This window comes from Aotus nancymaae, unplaced genomic scaffold (genome assembly GCF_030222135.1).
Source record: "Aotus nancymaae isolate 86718 unplaced genomic scaffold, 86718_ANA_hifiasm-v0.15.2.pri h1tg000021l, whole genome shotgun sequence".
Classification (NCBI taxonomy): domain Eukaryota; kingdom Metazoa; phylum Chordata; class Mammalia; order Primates; family Aotidae; genus Aotus; species Aotus nancymaae.
The window spans coordinates 26,069,734-26,093,790 of record NW_026988433.1 but is presented as its reverse complement, the minus strand read 5'-3'; the positions used below and the strand labels follow the sequence as shown (position 1 = coordinate 26,093,790).

The 24,057-nt window shown below is 37.2% G+C and overlaps 1 protein-coding gene across 2 annotated transcripts in view; it reads right to left on the bottom strand.

The window, feature by feature from the left end:
* CRY1 (cryptochrome circadian regulator 1) overlaps nucleotides 1–24,057 on the bottom strand; it is a 135,574-nt gene that overhangs the window by 75,075 nt on the left and 36,442 nt on the right. The window contains exon 1 of one of the 2 annotated variants that reach the window (XM_064379894.1): nucleotides 2,621–2,637. The exons of the other annotated variant lie outside the window; for it this stretch is intronic. The gene's annotated coding sequence lies outside the window, so the exon portion shown is untranslated. Of the gene's footprint in view, nucleotides 1–2,620; nucleotides 2,638–24,057 lie in introns of those variants that run through there. 2 annotated transcript variants of the gene reach the window in all.

Below are 24,057 nucleotides of genomic sequence, written 5' to 3'. Positions count from 1 at the left end.
TGTATTCGACACTTAAAAGTCTTTCAACAGGGTAGATCTCAAGTATTCTTACCACAATAAAATATATTTTTTTAAAAGGAGGAGGAAAGAGTGGATAGGTACAATCAAACCAAAATTTTAGAATCCTAAATCTGACGTGATCCTCCGTAACAAAAAAGGCCAATTACTAATAAGTGAGTTATGACCCTGTCATGAACCTCAAATATATTGCATATACACTTGATTTCATCTTTGAAAATGAGAAATATCTCTTGACTTTATAAATGCTATATAACCTTTTTTAAAAAAACAAAACAAAACAAAACAAAAACAAAGATGGGATCTTGCTATGTTGCCCAGGCTGGTCTTGACCTCCTAGCCTCAAGTGATCTTCCCGCCTCAGCCCCCCAAGTGCTGCGATTATAGACATGAGCCACTGTGTCTGGCCTATGGATATTATACAACTATATGACAGAACCTGTTCTACACTTACAGAGAGAAATATAAGAGATGAAGCTAAGAATTTACTAGATAACATGTAAAACTGTCTGTTCTGCGGTACGGTCTTTCATTTATACAGCCGACATTCGGGCATCTACTTTGGATACAAAAAAAAAAAAAATCCAAAATTCTACTCCTTGGAATCTCCACGGTTTAATGAGATTAAAATATGCAAATTTATTGTTATATTAATTAATTCATTGTATCATTGATGTCCCCAATGTTAAAGAACATAAAAAAGGAAAGCAATTACACTGGGGAAGATCTCTAAGGTTTTATAACAGAAAGATAACTAATCTGGGTCTTTTTTTATATCTGTCATGGCACTTTGTGACAGCAGCTTAAGTTGGTCTTTACTTGAAGTATTTTTGAACTTCTGAGGTTACTTACACTGGCATAAGGCTATGTAATTTATGCCTTCCTAATCTCTAAATCACATAATAGTATTTGAAATCTAGGACTTTTACTATTCCATCCATGTTTATTTTTAGAAGCTGCTGTAACATAACACGACAGGCCAAAAATCATGTACAAAATCTACTTCTAGGCTTTACAGGATTAATATGGAAATAAATGAAATACGTTCAACATGTTTATAAAAGTAAATGGCAGCGCTACATATGTTGGTTTTCTGATATTCCTATTTTTATGCTAGATGGGATTCAAGTTTTTCAGATGCTTTCGTAACAGTAGGACTATGGGGCAGGAGTGGGGAAGGAGTACCAGGAAAAGAAAAATAAGACTGTAAAAGTTGAATAAAGCACTCAGATTTTGGCTTTTAAATATCATTCTCCAATAAGAAAAACCAGGACTCAACAGAGCAGTGGCTGATTCCAGGGTTGGGGAAAGGAAAATAGAAGATGACCTGGAGCATCTCATAGTGTCAGAAAAAAAGTGCTCAAGAAAAATAGGATTGGTGCATGTCAAACAACAGGATGAGTGCCAACACTGGAACAATTTAAATGAAACAAACAGTGATAGTTGTAGATTATGACCCAAGAGGAAAAAATATATACTCATGAGTCTGGACTTTTACAAAAGTATAAATGAATAATTAAATCAATGAGGTAGAAGGAATAATTCTTCAATATGTAAGAATTCCAACTAATGAATATAGGATGAATGAAGGGAACAGAAAAATCATCATTAGAATATCACATAATTCAGGCAGGATCTACTGATGAATACTAAAATGAATGGCTGAAGGTTTAAGGAGAAACAGGGTATTTACATATTCTCAAAGTATCGCTCCCAAAATATTAATTACAAAAGAAAAATAGTAATTTTACAGCAGGAAACCTGGCAGACATGAACTGAAACAGATGATCATTTGTAATAAGGTTAGTATCATTTGTAATAAGACATACTGATACTACATATCCCCTGATATAAAAAAAGGCACATCCCCTCTGTGGCATTTCTCCCCCAAAATGTATAATCTTAGTCTAACTATGAGAAAATATCTGATAAAATCAAATTGAGGAGCATTCTACAAAATACCTGACCAGGTAATGAGATACTATATCTGAGCAAGATGGACAACTAGAAGCCCCTAGCACTCATTGCCCTCACAAAGACAGACAGAACAATAAACAAACAACTATATTTCAAAGAAAATAGCTAAGGGAGAACACTGGGACACATTACAGGAATAACAGAAATCCTGGTGAGTACGGAAACTTAGGATGGCCACACAGAGAATGGAAAGAAATGCCAGGCCTCCACCACCCCATCCCCCAACTGGGATCAGTTGAAAGTCAGGAGGAACTTGTCATGATGAGGAGATAAGCAAGAGGATCCCAGTAACCCCCTTCAACACCTTGGAAACACAGAGATCTTACCTCACTGGTACAAAGTCCAGCTGATGGAATTACCTGGAGTCCACATAACTGTGCTCACCCTAGAGAAAAAGCAAACACTAGGAGCCACACCCTGTGGCTACAGGGCTACTATACTGTGCCATCGTAGAATTAGAACTATGGCTAGAGGGTGTCTTGCTCTAGGGGTGAGTAGCCATGAGTCCCCTTCATCCCTGAGACTAAGCTGCAACTGAACCACCACTCCAGCCAAGTGGTCCAACATCCCCAAGCCAAGCTTCCTTTCCTGTGGTTCCAAGCAGACGTAGAGCCACTTTACTTACCCCTCCACCTTTGGGCTTAGGCTGAAGTAGTATCTCGCCTCCTGCAAAAAAACAGTACTTTGGCCACTCTAAGCAGTCATGTCTCCCTGATGCCGAAGTTGAAGTACTGTCCTGCAGCCCAGGAAATGGTGACTTGGCACCCAGAATGGTCCTGCATCATAGTACCTAAGCTGAAGTAGAGCCCTACATCCTAGGGAAATGGCTCCTAGTCTTCCCAGAATAGTCACTCTCCCCCAAGTTTGAGCTGAAGCAGCATATCACCCTCTGGGAATAAGTGCCTTGGCTGAGCTGAGCAGCTGCACATCTCAGGGCTGAGCTGATGTAGTATTCTGCATACTAGGGCAAAAAAGCAGTGGCTAAGCTAAGATACTCTGCCCTACAGGCCCAACAACTCTAGTACCCTGCTTCTGTGGAGTTGGACTAGCTGCATAGAGTCTGAGTTGCTGAGATAGCCCTCTCCCTTGATGGTGGAGTCAGCACTGTGCGGTTCCCTGTTCCTCCCAGGTCCAATGACGGCTGTGCTCTGCCATTCTGAGGTACTTGCTGCTACTACATCTGGCCTTGCAGAAGGAGGATACTATGAACCCCACTATCCCAGGGTCTAGAGTTATTACTGCACAGTTCCTCATCTCCTGGGATCCAAGTTGCCACTGAGCCCTATCAGCTCAGATTTCCAAATTGCAGCTGTACTTTGCTCCTCAGGCTCAAACCTCCAGAGTACCCCTTCTTCCATGGAATCAGGCCAGAGCTGTGTTCTGTCCCCATTCAGGGGTAGAAAGATAGCTACAACTCAGCTTCCTGAGACCAAGCTGCTACATGGTACCTGAATCACAGAATTTTGGTTTTATGGACAACCAGCATCCAACCCTGCCACAGACAGTGAACCTGCACTCCAAGACCCAGGTGTCAAGATAGGGTAATGAGACCCTGAGACTAGGACCTCCACCTGCCCCACAGCTGCTCTGAACATCTGCACCTGGAACCCAGAGCTGCTGCAGCTGCTTGTAGATTGTGTCAGATCTGACAATGAGAGAGATCCCCTTGGCTAAGTCTCCCAATTGTGGGGAAAATGAGAATAGAAGAACCCCAAAAGCCTATGACACCAAGGACATTAATAATCTATGCTGCTGCTGCCACCGCAAAGTTGTACAGTCAAGGCCACTGAGATGGCCACAGTTATTACTGATGTTGAATGCAGCTAAAGCAGCTGCATGGAGACTATACTACTGCACCTATCTGGAAACAAAGTCACCATACCCTTCCCAAGTGGCACACTGAAACCCGATAACAGGTGAAAATCTGTCTCTATGAAAGATATTTTACAAAGTTTGTAAGAGACAACTTACAGATGCACAGATGTCAATGTAGGAACCAATACAGGCAGAATATTCAATAAAATCAGGAAAACAATTTACAATATAAACAAAAAAATTAACAAAGAGATTATAAATGAATTAAAAAGAACCAAACAAAAATGCTATAGCTGAAGAATTCAATGAATAAAATTTTTAAAAAACACAATAGAGAGCTTCAGGAGTACACTTTGATCAAGAAGAAGAATCTCTGAATATGAAGGTAAGTTATTTGACATTTGTCATCAGAGAAAGAAAAGGAAATAAGAATGAAAAAGAATGAAGAAAGCCTACAAGACTTATGGGACAACATTAAGCAAATAAAACTTTTTGTTATGGGAGTTTCGGAAGGAGAAGGGAAAAGGTGTAGAAAAACCTATTTAATGAAATCATAGCAGAAAACTTCCCAACTCTGGGGAGAAATATGGACATTCACATCCAAGCAGATAAAAGGTCCCAAAGTAGATTCAATCCGAAAGGTCATTCCCCAAGGCACATTACTGTCAAACTGTCAAAAGTTAAAGACAGAGAAAATTCTAAAAACAGCGAAAGTGTCAAGTCACATATAAGAAAATCTCCTCTAGACTTATAGGAGATTTCTCTGAAGGAATCTCACAGGTCAGGAGAAAATGGGATGATACAGTCAAAGTGCTAAGAGAAAAAAATTGCCACCAAAAATACTACACCCATCAAAGATATCCTTCAGAAACGAGGGAGAAATAAAATCTTTCCCAGACAAGCAGAACTGAAGAAATGAATCATCACTAGACAGGCTTATAAGAAATGCTCAAGGGCAGCCAGGCACAGTGGTTCATGCTTGTAATCCCAGCACTTTGGGAGGCTGAGGTGGGTGGATCACAATGAGGCTGAGATTGAGACAAGCCTGGCCAACATGGCTAAACCCATCTCTAGTAAAAATACAAAAATTAGCTGGGTGTGGTGGCACGCACCTGTAGTCCCAGCTACTTGGGAGGCTGAGGTAGGAGAATTGCTTGAACCCGGGAGGCAGAGGTTGCAGTGAGCCAAGATCACACCACTGCACTCCCGCCTGGTGACAGAGTGAGACTCCATTTAAAAAAAAAATTAGCCAGGCGTGGTGGCACATATCCGTAATCCCAGCTACTAGGAGGCTGAGGCAGGTGAATTGCTTGAACCCAGGAGGTGGAGGTTGCAGTGAGCCAAGATCACGTCATTGCACTCCAGACTGGGTGACAGAGTTTGTCTCAAAAAAAAAAAAAAGAAGCTCCACTGGGCGTGGTGCCTCACTCCAATAATCCCAGTACTTTGGGAGGCCAAGACTCTGCTCAAAAAAAAAAAAAAAAAAAAAAAAAAAGCTCAAGGGCATTCTACATGTAAAAACACAAAGACAATAATCACTATCATGGAAACAAACACAAGTATAAAACTCACTGATAGAACAGATACACAAATTAGAAAAAGAATAAAAACTTATAACTAACAAAAATCACTAAACCACAATGATAGACAGTAAGGGAGAAAGAAAGAAACAAAGGATATACAAAACAACCAGAAAACAACCAGCAAAGTGACAGAAATAAGACCTCACTAATCAGTAATAACCTTGAATAATAAATTGCTTAAATTATCCACTAAATAGCTATAGAATAGCTAAATGGATTTTAAAAACAAAGTGATCCAATTGTATGCTGCCAACAAGAAACTTAATTTATCTGTAAGAAACATACAGAATGAAAGTGAAGGGAGAAATAAAGATATTCCACACAAACAAAAACCAAAAGCAAAAAGGAATAGCAGTATTTATAATACTAGACAAAGCAAAATTTAAGTCAAAAACTAAAAAGAAACAAAGGTCATAATATAATAATAAAAGGATCAATTCAACAAGAGGACATAACAATTGTAAATATAATGTATCCAACACTGGAGCACCCAGATATAAAGCAAATATTATTCAATCTAAAGGGATAGATTCCAATACAATAATAGGTACTTCATCATCCAACTCTCACCATTGGAAAGATCATCTAGGCAGAAAATAAAGAAACACTGGATTTAAACTGCACTGAAGACCAAATGGACCTAACAGACATTTACAGAACACTTCATCCCACAGTTGCAGAATACACACTATTTTCATTGGCATATGAAACATTCTTATTGATAGACCACATGTTAGGTCACAAAACAAGACACAACAAATTTAAGATAACTGCAATCATATCAAGTATCTTTTCTCACCACAATGGAATAAAATTATAAATCACTACAAGAAGAACATTTGAAGTTGTACAAATACAGGAAAATCAAAAAACACTTCTGAATGATGAGTGGATCAATGAAGATATTAAGAAAAAGATTTAAAAAGTTTTGAAACAAATGAAAATTAAAAAACAACATACCAAAACCTATGGAGTACAGCAAAAAAAGTATTAAGAAGCTTATAGCAATAAACACTGATATGGTTTGGTTCTGTGTCCCCACCTAAATCTCATCTTGAATTGTAGATCCCATAATCCTGAAGTGTCACGGCAGGAACCTGATGTGAGGTAATTGAATCATGGAGACAATTCCTACCATGCTGTTCTCCTGATAGTGAGTTTGTTCCTATGAGATCTGATGGTTTTATAAGGGGCTTCCCCCTTTGCTTGGCACTATTTTCCTTCCTGCTGCCATGTGAAGGAGGATGTGTTTGCTCCCCGTTCCGCCATGATTGTAAGTTTTCTAAGGCCTCCCCAGCCCTGCAGAACTGTGAGTCAATTAAATCTCTTTCCTTTATAAATTACCCAGTCTTAGGTATTTCTTCATAGCAGCGTGACAACAGACTAATACAAACACCTATGTCAAAAAAGTAGGAAGATTTCAAATAAACAACCTAACCATGGATCACCAGGAACCAGAAAAGCAAGAACAAAGCAAACCCAAAATTCACAGAGGAAATAATCAAGGTTGGTGCAAAATAAACAAAATTGAGACTAAAAAAAATTATAAAAGATCAACAAAATGAAAATTGTTTTTTAAGACAAAATTGGCAAACCATTATCTAGACTAATATACAAAACAAGTATTATTATATATTAACTGTTCAAAGCAATTATATTCTTTTTTGAATGGATAGTATTCAGGGGTTTTTTTGTGTGTGTGAGATGGATTCTCGCTCTATCACCCAGGCTAGAGTGCAATGGTACAATCTCAGTTCACTGCAACTTCTGCCTCCTGGGTTCAAGCGATTCTCCTGCCTCAGCCTCCTGAGTGGCTGGGATTACAGGGGCCTACTACCATGCCCGGCAAATTTTTTGTATTTTTAGTAGATGGGGTTTCACTATGTTGGCCAGTTGGTTTCACTCTCAAATTTCTGACCTTGTGATCCACTGCCTCAGCCTCCCAAAGTGCTGGGATTACAGGTGTGAGCCACTGTGCCTGGCCATTCATTCAGATTTATCCATATACTTATGGTTTCTATTGCTCTTTATATCTTTCTGTATCTCTGTATTTCTATGCATTTTTCTTTTGCCTGAAAAAAACCCCTCTAGAATTTTCTTCATATTTGATCTGCAGATTCTGTTTATCTCTCCTCTCCTTTTGGGATTTCAACACAAACATTTTAGATTCCTTTACCAAATACCATATGTCTCTCATGCTATTTTCTGTATTTTACATCCTATTATCTCTTTGTGTTTAAGTCTGGCTATTTCTTCTGAACTATCAGTTCACCAATTCTTTCCTCAGCTATATCTAATCTGATAAACTTATCCACTAACTTGTTAACTTCAGCTATTGTATTTTCTATTTCTAATATTTTCATTTGAATTTTTAAATGAAATATTCTACCTTCCTTCTTCCAAACTTCTCTCCTCTTGCAATCTTTCTTCCCAGCTCTCCTGATTGTCTCTCTTTCCCTTCACATTTTTTTAGCTTTTTCTTCTTTTCTTTCTATTATTTCTATTTTCTTATAGAATTTCTGTCAAAATTCCCTATCATATTCAATTTTTGAAAATATTAATCACAGCTGTTTTTAAATCATGAGTTAAACTTTAATGCAGATTTCCTATGAGTCCGTTTCTAATTGCCTGTTTTTTTCCCTCTTGGTTTCAGTTATTTTTTGTCTTTCAAAATGCCTGGTTATTTTTTCATGAGTTCCAGGCATTATATTTAAAAAGCTATAGATACCCTCCTTTAGAGAACATTAATATTTACTTGTGGCACACTTCTAAAATATGATCTAATACCATTAATCAGTTAAATATGAAGCTGATTTCACTATGGACTTTAATGCTGATTTCACCATGGATTTAAATGCACTATGGACTAAACTATGGGCTATTTTATTCAGTCTATTCCGAGGATATTGCCTTTCAGGAGTCTCAACCAAAAGTTGAAATAGTCCAGGCCTCTACTTCCTTATCAGTCTCTGAATTCCATTTTTTTTTCCTTTCAGCCTAATATGACTGCTAAAAATTCTGCTCAGCCTCTCAGTCACCATTGTAATTTTCAGAATTGACTTTTGCATTAAGAAAAAAGCAGCATCAAATGTCACGTTCAATTATCTTGGTTTTCTTATTCTTTCAGGTATTAATCCCACAAATTCTTTCTGTCTTTTTTTTGTTTGTTTGTTTTGAGATGAAGTCTCATTCTGTTGGCCAGGTCAGAGTGCAGTAGTGCAATCTCAGCTCACTGCAGCCTCTGCCTCCTAGGTTCAGTGATTCTCTTACCTCAGCCTCCCAAGTAGCTGGAAATATAGGCAAGTGCCACCATGCCTGGCTAATTTTTGAAATTTTTTTTTTTTTCAGTAGAATTGGGGTTTCACCATGTTGGCTAGGCTGCTCTCAAACTCCTGACCTCAAGTGATCTGCCTACTTTGGCCTCCCAAAGTGCTGGAATTACAGGTGTGAGCCATTGTATCCAGCCAAATTCTTATTATCTTTATAACTCTCTGATGACTTCAAAGGGATTTAAAAAAAATATTTTGTCAGTTTTCCTACATATTTTTAGCAGTTAAGTTAGTCTAAGACAACTAAATCAGCTACTTCCGGAAGTAGAAATGCCTACTTTTACCAATATTTAGTTTGATGTGTCCATTAGACATCCAAGAGGACTTGTTAATTATAAAATGATGTACATAATTCTGGAATTTAAGCTAGACATCTCCAATAGTAGATATGAATTTGGGACTTACTGTGGAAATGGCCCTAAGTGCTATAAAACTAGAGGTACAGGTGGAAGAACAGATGGATGGAAGATAAACGAAGGCATTCAAGGAAGTAAGGAGATAAAGAAAATGGAGTAGTTTTAAGAGTAAAAGTGAGGGAGACACAAAGGGAGAGTAAAAGCAAGAGAACATCTTTTTTTTCGTTTGTTTGAGACGGAGTCTCGCTCTGTAGCCCAGGCTAGAGTGTAGTGGCATGACCTGGGCTCACTGCAACCTCCACCTCCTGGGTCCTGGTTCAAGCAATTCTGCCTCAGCCTCCCAAGTAGCTGGGATTACAGTCACAGCACCACCATGCTCAGCTAATTTTTGTATTTTTAATGCAGACGGGGTTTCACCATGTTGGCTAGACTGGTTTTGAACTCCTGACCTCGTGATCCACCTGCCTTGGCCTCCCAAAGTGCTGGGATTACAGGCATGAGCCACCGTGCCCGGCCTAGAGAACATCTTTCTATAAGAAAACAGAAATAATGGAAAGAGAAGAAGAAAAAGCTAAAAAAAAATGTAAAGGGAGAGAGAGAGACAATGAGGAGAGCTGGGAAGAAAGATGGCAAGAGGAGAGAAGTTTGGAAGAAGGAAGGTAGGATAGGCAGGTAGCACAAAAAAAGGAAGGGAGAGACAGAGTAAGTGTTATGATTTGGACATTCTGTCCTCTACAAAGCTCAGGTTGAAATGTGACCTCCAGTATTGGAGGTGGGCCTAGTGGGTGGCATTTGGGTCACTGGGGCAGATACCTCATGAATGGCTTAGTGCTATACTCATGGTAATGAGTAAGTTCTTACTCTATTAGTTCATGTAAGATTTAGTTGTTTAAAAGACCCTGGAACCTCCTCCCCTCTCTCTTGCTCCCTCTCTTGTCATGTGATTCTTCTGCTTCCCGTTTACCTTCTGCCACAATTATAAGTTTCCTGAGGCCCTCACCAGAAGCAAATGCTAGCATCATGTTTCCTGTATAGCCTGAAGAAGTGTGAGCCAAAATAAACCTCTTTCCTTTTTAAATTACCTAATCTGAGATGTTCGTTCATAGCAACACAGAGTAACACAGAAAGGAAGAAAGGTTGACAGAAAGGACAGACCTTTGTAAGATGGACCTTTGTAAAGATGACAGAGACAGACTAACCAGCTTTGGAAGGACAGAATAACCAGCCTTAGAAAAAACAAATGGGTATTTGGATGTCAATCAGGAAAGGAGGGAGGCAGGATAAAAGGAAGAATGGAATGGATAAGAAAGAAAGAGCAGGACAGAAAGATTCAGACACCTTGATGAGGAGACTTAACAGGAAGTGAGTATGAGAGCTCTAGAAAAAAGAAAATAATGAAAGAACAAAAAAAAAAAAACCCAATTAAGATAACCACTATGATGTGGTTTTCAATGATTAAAAAAAGAAAAATAGAGAAACACTTAAAAAATTTCAAACAAGAGTGTTATGAACCTGTCATGGACCACAAACAAACTTCAATTATATGTGTTTACACATTTGAAAATAAGAAATGTTTCCTAACCATACAGGTGTTATATAATTATATGAAAAACATATTTTACGTAAAGGGAAAAAACAAACACAACAGAACTATTCTTAATGAACTAATCCTGTGAGTCACATTATCTTATTTAGGTAAAAAGTCACATTAGGCCTGTATTAATTTTTAATATTCTTGTAGCCCTACTGCTTTTTATGTCCTTTTTATGGTAAAATACTAGTGACCAATAAAATGCAGAAAAACATATCTGAAGCACTTTCATTCACTCATTCTTTTAATGAACATTTAAGTATTTTCTTGAGATAAAAAAATTCAATAGAGCTTTAAAAATAAATAGATAAATAAGCAGATACAGAATTCTCATCCTTGAAGCCTCCTAAATTTAATGAAAATGTGATATGAAAATAAATTATTATATTATCTATCAAATTGCATTATTAAAGTTCGTGGCACAGAGGAGTCAATCTATCAAGGAAGGTCCATAAAGTTTCACAAAGATAATCTTTGATATAGGCCTTTAAACTATTATAGCATTTCACTTTGTGACAGGAGCATAACATGTTCTTTAATAAAACTATATATACCTTCTATAATTGAATTACACTAGTACAAGTCTATATAACCTATCCCACCATGACTTCAAAAATCACATAAGAGGTATTTGTAATCTAAGGCTCCTACTAATTTTTATCTATTTTTAAAGAACACTATATTGTGACCCCAAAAGGGGAGAGAAAATCAGGAGATCTCTTTGGGGACTTTAGGAGACTTACATAAAATTAAATAAAATTTGTTAAACATTTGTAAAAGGCAAATTGTTTTAGAGCTATAATAATATTCTGTAATCAGTCTAAAAGAAATTTCTCAAAAAATTATTCAAAAATGCTGAAAATTATTCTGATTTTTCTAATCTATGATATAAATTGTAAACAACTATCCCAAGTTTGCCTGAGGTTTTTCTAATAGTTACTTGGTAAGAATGACTTTTAAAAAGAAAGAGAAAAAAAAGAAAATCAAGGTCATAAAAGAACCTAGAATTCTATGCCCAGTGTAAATGAGGATGATCTCTTCAGACAAACTTGGGAGAGTTTACCATTAACAGCCTTTTTCTATAAAGAATTCTAAACAATCTAATGTATTTAGATTTGAGACTCTCCTAAAATGACAGTACCTCTTCACCACAATGACAGTTCCTTGAATAAGACTTTATAATCATTTATTCATTCAACAAATATTTATTGAGAACTTATTATGTACTAAAGACTGTACTAGATATTAGAAACACACCTGTGATTTTTTTAAGTCAAAATTCCCACGATTTGAAGCTAGCATTCTAGAGGGAGAGGGAGTGAAGACAGAATAATGCAAAAAAAAAAAAGTAAACTGTTCAGATGGTAATCATTGAATAATACAAAGTTAAAGGGGATATTGGGACTTCAGGGAATAAAGGAATGGAGACTGGTATTTTATATGAGATAAGTAAAGAAAATATTCACTAATAATAGAACATCTGTGCAAAGACCTGAAGGAAAGTAGGAGAGTAAGCAATGCTGGTAGAGAAACATTTTGTGCAGAGGGAACAGCAAATGTACAACACAGATGAAGAATATGCATAGCACTTTAAAAAGAATACTTTTCAAAAAAACAGTATGGCTACAGCACAGAAGATAAAAGAGTGGCAAGAGATTAGGTTAGAAAGTTATCAAGTTTCAGTTCACATGACATCATGCAAACTATGATAAGGGCTTTGCCTTTTAATCTGAGATGTAAGCTACTAGAGATTGATCCTAGTTGTAATATGAAGGATCATAATGGTCAGAAGAGGAAGGAGAGAACCAGAGAAGCTAAAGGCAAGTTATTCTAACAGGTGGCTTGGACTAAGGTAGTTAATGTGGAAGCATGAGACATGGCCTGAACTTGGATACATTTTGAAAGCAGAGCCAATATAATTTAATTAACATGTTTAAAGTAAAAAATAAAAGCAAGGAATAAGAAATGGCAGATTTGAAAAAGAACCAAAGAAAACCTCTCTATATGGAAAATACAATAATTGAGACCCAAACTTAACAGATACAGTTAAAAAGAAAATTTATAAAATAGCTGACAAAAAGACATTTTAAAAAATGAAGTAGAAAGCCAAAGAGACAAAAAATATGAAGAAGATATGAAGAGTGCAGTAAAAATATCTTAATGTGTACAAATGTATTTCTAAAAAGAAAATAAAACAAGGCAATATCTGAAAAAGTAACAGCTGAAAAAATTTCAAAGGTGATGAGAGACAGCAACACACAGGTTTCAAGGAGCCCTATAAGTCCAGGAGAAGTAATACAAAGAAACTCAGACTGAGATTCATCACTGAAAAACTGCAGAATATGTCAGAGAAACAGAGTATTTAAAATTAGACAAAAAGAAACAAGATATCCCCCAATAAAGTAATAGTAGGAGTGGCACCTGACTGTAACTACATCTTTAACAGGCTGAGAAAAAAATCACTGTCAACCTAGAATTCTATGTCCAGTGTAAACAAGGCCAGTATCTTCAAACAAACCTGAGAGAGTTTACCATTGCTAGTCTTTTATTATAGAGAATTCTAAAAGATATATCTGAGTTAAAACAAAAATGTTCCCAAGTGGAAGATCTGAGATGCTAGAAAGAACAAAGAACATTGTAAATGGTGAATACTGGCCTTGGCCCTATAAAACAAGAATAATATATTTTGGTTTTAAAAAATAAAAATGGGGGTGAGGATCCAAGATGGCTGAATGGGAACAGCTCTGGAGTGCAGTTCCCAGCAAGAACAACACAGAGGGTGAGTGTCCACCGCAATTCCAAACAAATTTTCACTGCCCACAGACCAGGAGATTCCTGGGCAGAAAAGCGCCACAGGTTTTCAGCACGGCAGTTTCAGCCGGTGCTGGGTTGGTGCACAGAAACTCACACAAATCTGGGCAGCTGTTTCAACTGGCGCCTGGAGTGCCTGGGAGACAGAGCTGCCCATTCAACTGAAAGGGAGGGTGGGCAGAGACAGGGAGCCAGGCGATCTGGCTCAGCGGGTACCACCCCCACAAAACAAGCACTCTGAAACGCTCTGGATTGAGAGTTTTGCACCAAGCACAGCTGGACCCAGGATGGTCCAGCTCAGTTGGGGGGAAGGATGACCACCACTAACAAGGCAGTCTGCCACTACTGAGGCAGTTCACACAGCAGCTGGGCAGAGCCTGCAGCAGCTCAGCAACGGCTCTGCTGGCAGCCTGTGACTAGACTACTCTGTGCAGGGCAGGGCATCTATGAAAAAATGCAGCAGCACGACAGGAACTTATAAATAAAGCCGATGTTCATAGGACAGAGCACCTGGGAAAAGAGGTGGTTATGAGTTCCGCTGCAGCAGACTTAAACGTACCTGCCCAGCAGCTCTGCACATAACAACAGAGCACCCAGCACAGCACCTGAGCTCCTATAAGGGACAGACTGTCTCCTCAAGCAGCTCCCGACCCCCATATACCCAAAGAGATACCTCATAAAGGAGAACTTAGGCCAACATCTGGCAGGTATCCTTCCAGGACGAAGATAAAAGAAGAAGAAACTGGCAGGAACCCTTACTGTTCTGCAGTGCTTGCAGGTGATCCCCAGGCAAGCAGGGTCTGGAGTGGACCTTCAGCAGTCCTGCAGCAGAGGGGACTGACTGTTAGAAGGAAAACTAAGAAACAGAAAGAAATAACTTCATCATCAACAAAAAGGACGTCCACTCAGAGACCCCATCTGAAAGTCACCAACTACAAAGAACACAGGTAGATAAAGCCACTAACATGGGAAGAAACCAGCGCAAAAAGGATGAAAATACCAAAAACCAGAACGCTTCTCCTCCTCCAAAGGATCACAACTCCTCACCAGCTAGGGATCAAAGATGGAGAATGAATCTGATGAATTGACAGAAACAGGCTTCAGAAGGTGGGTAATAAATTTTCAGAGCTAAAAGAACATGTGCTAACCCAATGCAAAGAAACTAAGAACCTAGAAAAAAGGTTAGATGAGATGTTAACTAGAATAAACAGCTTAGAGAAGAATATAATCAACTTGATGGAGCTGAAAAACACAGCACGAGAACTTCATGAAGCATATACAAGTTTCAACAGCTGAATCAACCAAGCAGAAGAAAGGATATCAGAGATTGAAGATCAACTCAATGAAAAAAAAAGAGAAGGCAAGAATACAGAAAAAAAATGAAAAGAAATGAACAAAGCCCCCAAGAAATACGGGATTATGAGAAAATACCTAATCTACATTTGATAGGTGTACCTGAATGTGATGGAGAGAATGAATCCAAGCTGGAAAACACTCTTCAGGATATTATCCAGGAGAACTTCCCCAACCTAGCAAGGCAGGCCACCATTCAAGTACAGGAAATACAGAGAACACCACAAAGATATTCCTCAAGAAGAGCAACCCCAAGGCACATAATCGTCAGATTCACCAGGGTTGAAATAGGAAAAAAATGCTAAGCGCAGCCAGAGAGAAAGGTCGGGTTACCCACAAAGGGAAGCCCATCAGACTCACAGTGGATCTCTCAGCAGAAACCCTACAAGCCAGAAGAGAGTGGTGGCCAATATTCAACATCCTTAAAGAAAAGAACTTTCAACCTAGAATTTCATATCCAGCCAAACTAAGCTTCATAAGCGAAGGAGAAATAAAATCCTTTATGAAAAAGTAATTGCTGAGAGATTTCGTCACTACCAGGCCTGCCTTACAAGAGATCCTGAAAGAAGCACTAAACAAGGAAAGGAACAACCTGTACCAGCCACTCCAAAAACATACCAAATGGTAAAGACCACCAACACAATGAAAAAAATGTATCAACTAACAGGTAAAACATCCAGCTAGCAACAAAATGGCAGGATCAAATTCACACATAACAATATTAATCTTAAATGTAAATGAGCTAAATGCCCCAGTCAAAAGACACAGACTGGCAAATTGGATAAAAAGTCAAGACCTATCAGTGTGCTGTATTCAGGAACCCCATCTCACATGCAAGGACACACATAGGCTCAAAATAAAGGGATGGAGGAAGATTTATCAAGCAAATGGAGAGCAAAAAAAAGCAAGAATTGCAATCTTAGTCTTTGATAAAATGGACTTTAAACCAACAAAGATCAAAAGAGACAAAGAAGGGCATTACATAATAGTAAAAGGATCAATGCAACAAGAAGAGTTAAAGATCCTAAGTATGTACGCACCCAATACAGGAGCACCCAGGTACATAAAGCAAGTTCTTAACGACCTACAAAGAGACTTAGACTCCCACACAATAATAGTGGGAGACTTTAACACTCCACTGTCAGTATCAGACAGATCAACGAGACAGAAAATTAACAAGGATATCCAGGATGTAAATTCAGATCTGGACCAAGCGGATCTAATAGACATCTACAGAAATCTCCACCCAAAATCCACAAAATATACCTTCTTCTCAGCACCGCATTACACCTATTCTAAAATTGACCACATAATTGGAAGTCTATCACTTCTCAGCAAATGCAAAAGAACAGAAATCATAACAAAGGGTCTCTCAGACCACAGGGCAATCAAATTAGTACTCAGAATTAAGAAACTAACTCAGAACCACACAGCTTCATGGAAACTGAACAACTGGCTCCTGAATTTCAACTGGATAAACAATGAAATGAAAGGCAGAAATAAAGATGTTCTTTGAAACCAACGAGAATGATGACACAACATACCTGAATCTCTGGGACACATTTAAAGCAGTGTCTAGAAGGAAATGTATAGCAATAAATGCCCACATGAGAAGCAAGGAAAGATCTAAAATCAACGCCCTATTGTCAAAATTGAAAGACCCAGAGGAGCAAGATTAAAAAAAAAACTCAAAAGCTAGCAGAAGACAAGAAATAAATAAGAGCAGAACTGAAGGAGATAGAAACACAAAAAACCCTTCAAAAAATCAATAAACCCAGGAGCTGGTTTTTGCAAAAGATTAACAAAATAGACAGACTGCTAGCCAGATTAATAAAAAAGAAAAGGGAGAAGAATCAAATAGATGCAATAAAAAACAATAAAAGAGATGTCACAACTGATTCTACAGAAATACAAACTACAATCAGAGATTACTACAAACAACTTTATACATATAAACTAGTAAACCTGGAAGAAATGGATAAATTCCTGGACACTTGCACCCTCCCACGCCTTAACCAGGTAGAAGTTGAAACCTTGGAGAGACCAATAGCAAGGGCTGAATTTGAGGCAGCAATTAATAGCCTACCAACCAAAACAAGTCCAGGTCCAGATGGGTTCACAGCTGAATTCTACCAGACATACAAAGAGTAGCTGGTCATTCCTTATGAAACTATTCCAAACAATACAAAATAGGGAATCCTTCCCAAACCACTTTATGAGACCAACATCATCCTGGTACCAAAACCTGGAAGAGACTCAACAAAAAAAGAAAACTTCAGGCCACTATCAATGATGAACATAGATACAAAAATCTTCAATAAAATACTTGCAAACTGATTGCAACAGTACATCAAATAGCTTATCCATCACAATCAAGTAGGCTTCATTCCAGGGATGCAAAACTGGTACAACATACGCAAGTCTATAAACGTAATCCACCACATAAACAGAACCAAAGACAAAAACCACATGATTATCTCAATAGATGTAGAGAAGGCCTTCGACAAAATTCAACAGCCCTTTATGGTAAAAACTCTCAATAAACTAGGTATCAAAGGAACATATGCCAGAACAATAAAAGCTATTTACCACAAACCTAGAGCCAACATCATACTGAATGGGCAAAAACTGGAAGCATTCCCCTTGAAATCTGGCACTAAACAAAGATGCCCTCTCTCACCACTCCTATTCAATATAGTATTGGAAGTTCTACCCAGAGCAATTAGGCATAAATAAATAAATGGTATTCAATTAGGAAAAGAGGAAGTCGAATTGTGTCTATATGCAGACGACATGATTGTATATTTAGAAGACCCTACCATCTCAGCCCCAAATCTCCTTAAACTGAAAAGCAACTTCAACAAAGCCTCAGGATACAAAATCAATGTGCAGAAATCACAAGCATTTCTATACACCAATAATAGACTTAAAGAGAGCCAAATCATAAGCAAACTCCCATCCAGAATTGCTACACAGAGAATAAAATACCTAGGAATACAACTAACAAACAATGTAAAGGACCTTTTCAAGAACTACAAACCACTGCTCAATGAAATAAGAGAGGACACAAACAGATGGAGAAACATTCCATGTTCATGGTTAGGAAGAATCAATATCATGAAAATGGCCATACTGCCCAAAGTAATTTATAGATTCAACATTATCCCCATCAAGCTACCAATGACCTTTTCACAGAACTGGAAAAAAAACACCTTAAACTTCATATGGAACCAAAAGAGAGCCAGCATAGCCAAGCCAATCCTAAGCAAAAAGAACAAAGCCAGAGGCATCACACTACCTGATTTCAAACTATACTACATGGCTACAGTAATCAAAACAGCATGATACTGGTACCAAAACAGAGATATAGACCAACGAAACAAAACAGAGGCCCTGGAGGCAACACCACACATCTACAACCATCTGATCTTTGACAAACCTGACAAAAACAAGCAATGGAGAAAGGATTCCCTGTTTAATAAATGGTGTCGGGAAAACTGGCTAGCCATGTGCAGAAAGCAGAAACTGGACCCCTTCCTAACACCTTACACTAAAATTAACTCCAGATGGATTAAAGACTTAAACATAAAAACTAACACCATAAAAACCCTAGAAGAAAACTTAGGCCAAACCATCCAGGACATAGGCATAGGCAAGGACTTCATGATTACAACTCCAAAAGCATTGGCAACAAAAGCCAAAATAGACAAATGGGATCTAATTAAACTCCAGAGCTTCTTTACAGCAAAAGAAACAATCATTAGAGTGAAATGGCAACCAACAGAATGGGAAAAAAATTTTTGCAATCTACCCATCTGACAAAGGGCTAATATCAAGAATCTACAAAGAACTAAAACAGATTTACAAGGAAAAAACAAACAAACCCATCCAAAAGTGGGCGAAGGATATGAACAGACACTTTCTAAAAGAAGACATATATGATGCCAACAAACATGAAAAAATACTCATCATCACTGGTCATTAGAGAAATGCAAATCAAAACCACATTGAGATACCACCTCACACCAGTTAGAATGGCGATCATTAAAAAATCTGGAGACAACAGATGCTGGAGGGGAAACAGGAACACTTTTACACTGTTGGTGGGAGTTCAACCATTGTGGAAGACAGCGTGGCGCTTCCTCAAGGACCTAGAAATATAAAATCCATTTGACTCAGCGATCCCATTACTGGGTATATACACAATGGATTATGAATAATTCTATTATAAAGACACATGCACACGTATGTTCATAGCAGCACTGTTTACAATAGCAAATACCTGGAACCAACCCAAATGCTCATCAATGATAGACTGGACACATATACACCATAGAATACTATGCACCTATAAAAAATGATGAATTTGTGTCCTTTCCAGAGACATGGATGAATCTGGAAACCATCATTCTCAGCAAACTGACAGAAGAACAGAAAATCAAACACCGCATGTTATCACTCATAGGCGGGTGTTGAACAATGAGAACACATGAACACAGGGAGGGGAGCATCACACACTGTGGTCTGTTGGGTGGGGCCAATGGAGGGACAGTGAGGGGGCGGGTGGGAAGGTCAGGGAGGGATAACATGGGGAGAAATGCCAGATGTAGGAGACGGGGAGATGGAAGCAGCAAACCACATTGCCATGTGTGTATCTATGCAACAATCTTACATGATCTGCACATGTACCCCAGAATCTAAAGTACAATAAAAAGAAAATAAACATAAACAAAAAAATAAAAACAAAGAAATGACCAGAATTAGAATATAGAGATCAGAAGAAAGCTAATTAGAATTTCTGTTTCAAGGGTCTTGAATTATCCAATAAGTAGACAAAATTATTAACTTAAAACATTAACTAATTTGCTTTTGGTAATTTTAGGGTAAATACTAAAAGAATAGCAAAAATAATGTGTAATTATTTTATTAATATATTTATTAATAAGCCAAATAAATTTATGAATAAATCTAGTTATTAGAAATAATAAAGTATAAAACAATAAATTTAAAAGAAGATTTAAAAATAGAACAGGAAGGACAAAAAGAAAACACAAAATAATATGACAACAAATCCAAATAACTTTGGTAATTGCAACAAATGTAAACAGACTAACGAAAGCCTTCGATTAATTACAAACTATCAGAGAAATAAACAAATATTAATATAGGCGATTTACAGGAGACTGCTAAAACAAAGATTCCAGAAAGTTTGAAAAAAAAAAGGATACAAAAATGTTGACCATAAACATATCAAAGAAAGCTGCCATAGCTATATCAATTACAAACATAATGAACTTTAAAGGAATATACTATACATAAAGTCATGTTCCTAATGACTTTCACCAAGTTAATAATTACCTAAATATATACATATTTTACACATATTTCTCCATACCTCATAATGACAAAGACAAAAGCCTTCACTAGGAGGACATATATTTAATTTTAGAATCTCAAAATGCATAAAATAAAAATGACAGAGCTTCAAATAAAGACAGATCTATGATTAAACTGGGGGGATTTTAATGTTCTTCTGATAATAATTGAGATGTGAAGACCAAAAATGTGTACAAAAGATTTGGACAACTTCATTTTGGAAAAAAATCAAAGACTATCCCATCTAATAACAATGAAAAGAGTAGTATACACATGGAACAGTTTAAAAAATTCAGTATATTTTGGACCATTTTAAAAAAGTGTATATAAATTTCAAAAAACTGAAATTCTTAACAGCTAAGTCTCTGCCCTTAACACATTTATGCTAAATAATACTGAAAAGATAATTAGAAAACTTTGTATGTTTGGAATTAATAAATATTATAAATAAATAACAAAGGATACAATTCTAAATAATTTACAGACCAAAGAAAAAAATCATAACAAAACTTAGAAAACACTGAAGTGAATGATAATGAAAATACCACATTAAAGAGAATGTGGACTAAAACTACAGTAGCAATTAGAGGGCTATTTACACACCCAAATGCTTATATTAGAAAAAAAGGAAAGGCTAAAAATAGCCCAAGAATTCAGTCTATTAAATTCAATAGGCTAAATAGGTTATTCGATAGGCTAACTCCACTTTAGTAAGTTAGTGCAAAAAAAAAAAAGCAGAACAAAGGAATAAAATTAACAGGAGACATTAATGAAATAAAAAATAAACCTTAGCCAGGCATGATGGTGCATGCCTTAGTAATCCCAGCTTCTCAGGAGGCTGAGGCAGGAAAATCACTTGAACCCAGGAGGCAGAGGTTGCGGTGACCCAAGATCATGCCACTGCACTCCAGCCTAGGCAATGAGAATAAAACTCCACCTAAAAAAAAAACCTACCACAGGGAAGCCAAATAAAGTTGGTTTTCTGTAAAGATAATAAAATTAACCAGCCTCTGATGAAATGTTTCAAGAGAAAAAGGTAGGAGACACAAATAAGGAATATCAAAAGTAAAAAGGTTTGATTAAGGTACATAAAATATCTCCCTAAAGAGTTGACAAGACAGTAAGAAATTCCCAAACCAAAAGCTAAGTCAAATATATAATCATTTTTTGCCCTAAGAACGTTTGCTAGTAATCCCAGAGAACCTTAACAGTGGTTTTGACGGCCTCACGGTACAAGGGGACAGAAATTAAAGCCCAGAACCAGCTCAAGACAGAGAGTCTAAGATACCCTGAAACATTAAGCCAAAATGCCAAAAGGCTAGACATCCTTAGGGAAGCGGTGAACCAGAAACAAAATCCTCCTCCACACTTTGTGTGAGGTTGCCTTGGTACTCAGCAGTAAAGAATATAAAATATAAATAAAAAGTAAAGAATTGATAGGCTGTAAGCAATGGCTAACCCTTGGGTGGATTTTCATCAGAGTGAAACAAGAAATCTCAAACAATAAATTGAAAGTGCCCTGGAGTGGTAGTGACTCTAATGCCATTAAGAAGTTAAGTTCAAATTCTCTCTAGCGCAAGCTTGCCCAACCTGTGGCCCATGGGCTGCATGTATGCAGCCCAGGTCAGCTTTCAATGTGGCCCAATGCAATTTTGTAAACTTTCTCAAAACATTATGAGATTTATGCACGGGCTTTTTTTTTTTTTTTTTTTTTTTTAGTTCATCAGCTATCATTAGTGTTAGTGTATTTTATGTGTAGCCTATGACAATTCTTCCAACGATGTATGGCCTATGACAATTCTTCTTCCATTGTGACCCAGGGAAGCCAAAAAATTGCTCTACAGAAAGACAACCTTATTAAAGGCCTCAGGAAGTTCCCACAAATAATTTTTCAGAAAATGAGAAAAATCTTAAAAACAGCTAGAGGATAGTAGATGACAAATCACCTTCAGAGGAGCAACAGTTTCCAACAGCAATAAAGAAAACCAGAAGACAATAGAATATTTTTAATAAGCTGGTAACAAACCCAGCAACCTAAAATTCTATATTCATGAAAATTTCCTTCAAGAATTAAGACGAACATATAGACAGTTTGATAAAAGATAAGAGTTTGTCTCCAAAAGATGTCACTAAAAAAAATTCTAAATGGTATGTTTTAGGCAGAAGTGATTACAGATGATTGTCCAGTATGTAATAAAAATAAATATGTACAGCTATTTTTATGTAACAATAAAAAAAGGAAAAAAATAAGAGAAAAGAAAATCACTGCATTAGATGCCTTCCAAGTGCTTACAATACAGAAGGGGAAATAGTTACATAAGCACCATAATATATTACAGTAAGTGCTGTACAATACTTAGTCATACTTCAGTTATCAAGATTGAAAAATCTACACTGATTAAATGAAAATGGTATAAAGAAAGTCTAAAAAATGCCAAATAGAAAGATTTAGGAGTGCCTGTCACTTAATAGGCATAAATAATAATCAGTAAATAATGGGTGCACAGGAATTAAAAAGATGAAGTCCTGCCTACCCACTTGTAAACGAGTACAATGAGAGAAAACTAAGATCAGGAATGGGGGAATAGAAGAATGCCTCTTTCTTTCTCTCCAAAGTTTTCATAAATCCACATCTCAAAGATGAGAAGGCTGGCAGATAATTGAGTAAAACTGACAAAACAAACAAAAGCCTTTCAGAAAAGTTTCAGCTTAGCTGGGCATGGTGGTATGTGCCTGTACTCCTAGCTCCTTGGAAGGCTGGGACAAAAGGATCATTTGAGTTCAGGAGCTGGGGGCTACAGTGAATTATCATCATGCCATTGTACCCCAGCCTGAGTGACAGAGCAAGACTCTGTCTCTATAAGAATAAATAAATAAATGAATAAATGAGAATAAATTAATTAAGGTTAAGACTGGTAGTTCACATCTGTAATTGCAACACTTTGGGAGACTGAGTCAGGAGAATTGATTGAGGCCAGGAGTTCAAGACCAGCCTGGGTAAACACAGTGAGATCCCCCTCTCTACAAGAAAAAAAAAAATTAGCTGGGCATGGTGGCCATGGTGGCATGAGCCTGTGGTCCCAGTTACTCAGGAAGCTGAGGTCACTTGAGCCCAGGAGTTTGAGGCTGTAGTAAGCCATGATCACACCACTGCATTCCAGCCTGGGCAACAGAGCAAGGCCCTGTCTCAAAAACAAACAAACAAACAAATATATAAAGTGTCAGGAATGTTCAAACTGAAGTTTTAAAAAAGTTAAAGATGAGAATACAACTCCTTTTAAAAGTCATGCTCACGGCAAGAAAATTAACAAAGAGAATTCAAGTCTGTAACTCAGAATAATATAATATTAATAAACGACAGAGAGAATGAAGAATGTCCTCTTCCACTAGCACCTGGTAAATACACACAAACACACATACACACACACTTCAATAAGAAACTTTAAATAGGAGTGTACAAACCTAAAGAAAGTACAGAAGTCCAAGATAAACCTCTTGGCAAGAGTAACAGAACACCACAGACACAATGAATAAGCTCAAGTTGAGAAAATAGTTACAGGACTGGAGATGAGAAAACAAGTTGGATTTTTAAAGGTGGCTATCTGTGGGGAAAATTCCTTACAAGCCAGTAAGTTTGCTTACTTTCCTCAGGAAAGTAACAGAAAAGATTATTAAAGTTTGGAAGTATTTAGATAACAAAGCTTGTTCTAAAATCAAAAACAAAATTACTAATAAGATCATGTCAAGATAACCTCTTTTCACTTTCTAATTATTAGATTGGCAATAATATATGACAAACCTACATGGCAAAGTTAATGATGCTTTTTTGTGAAAACAGAAAATTCTGA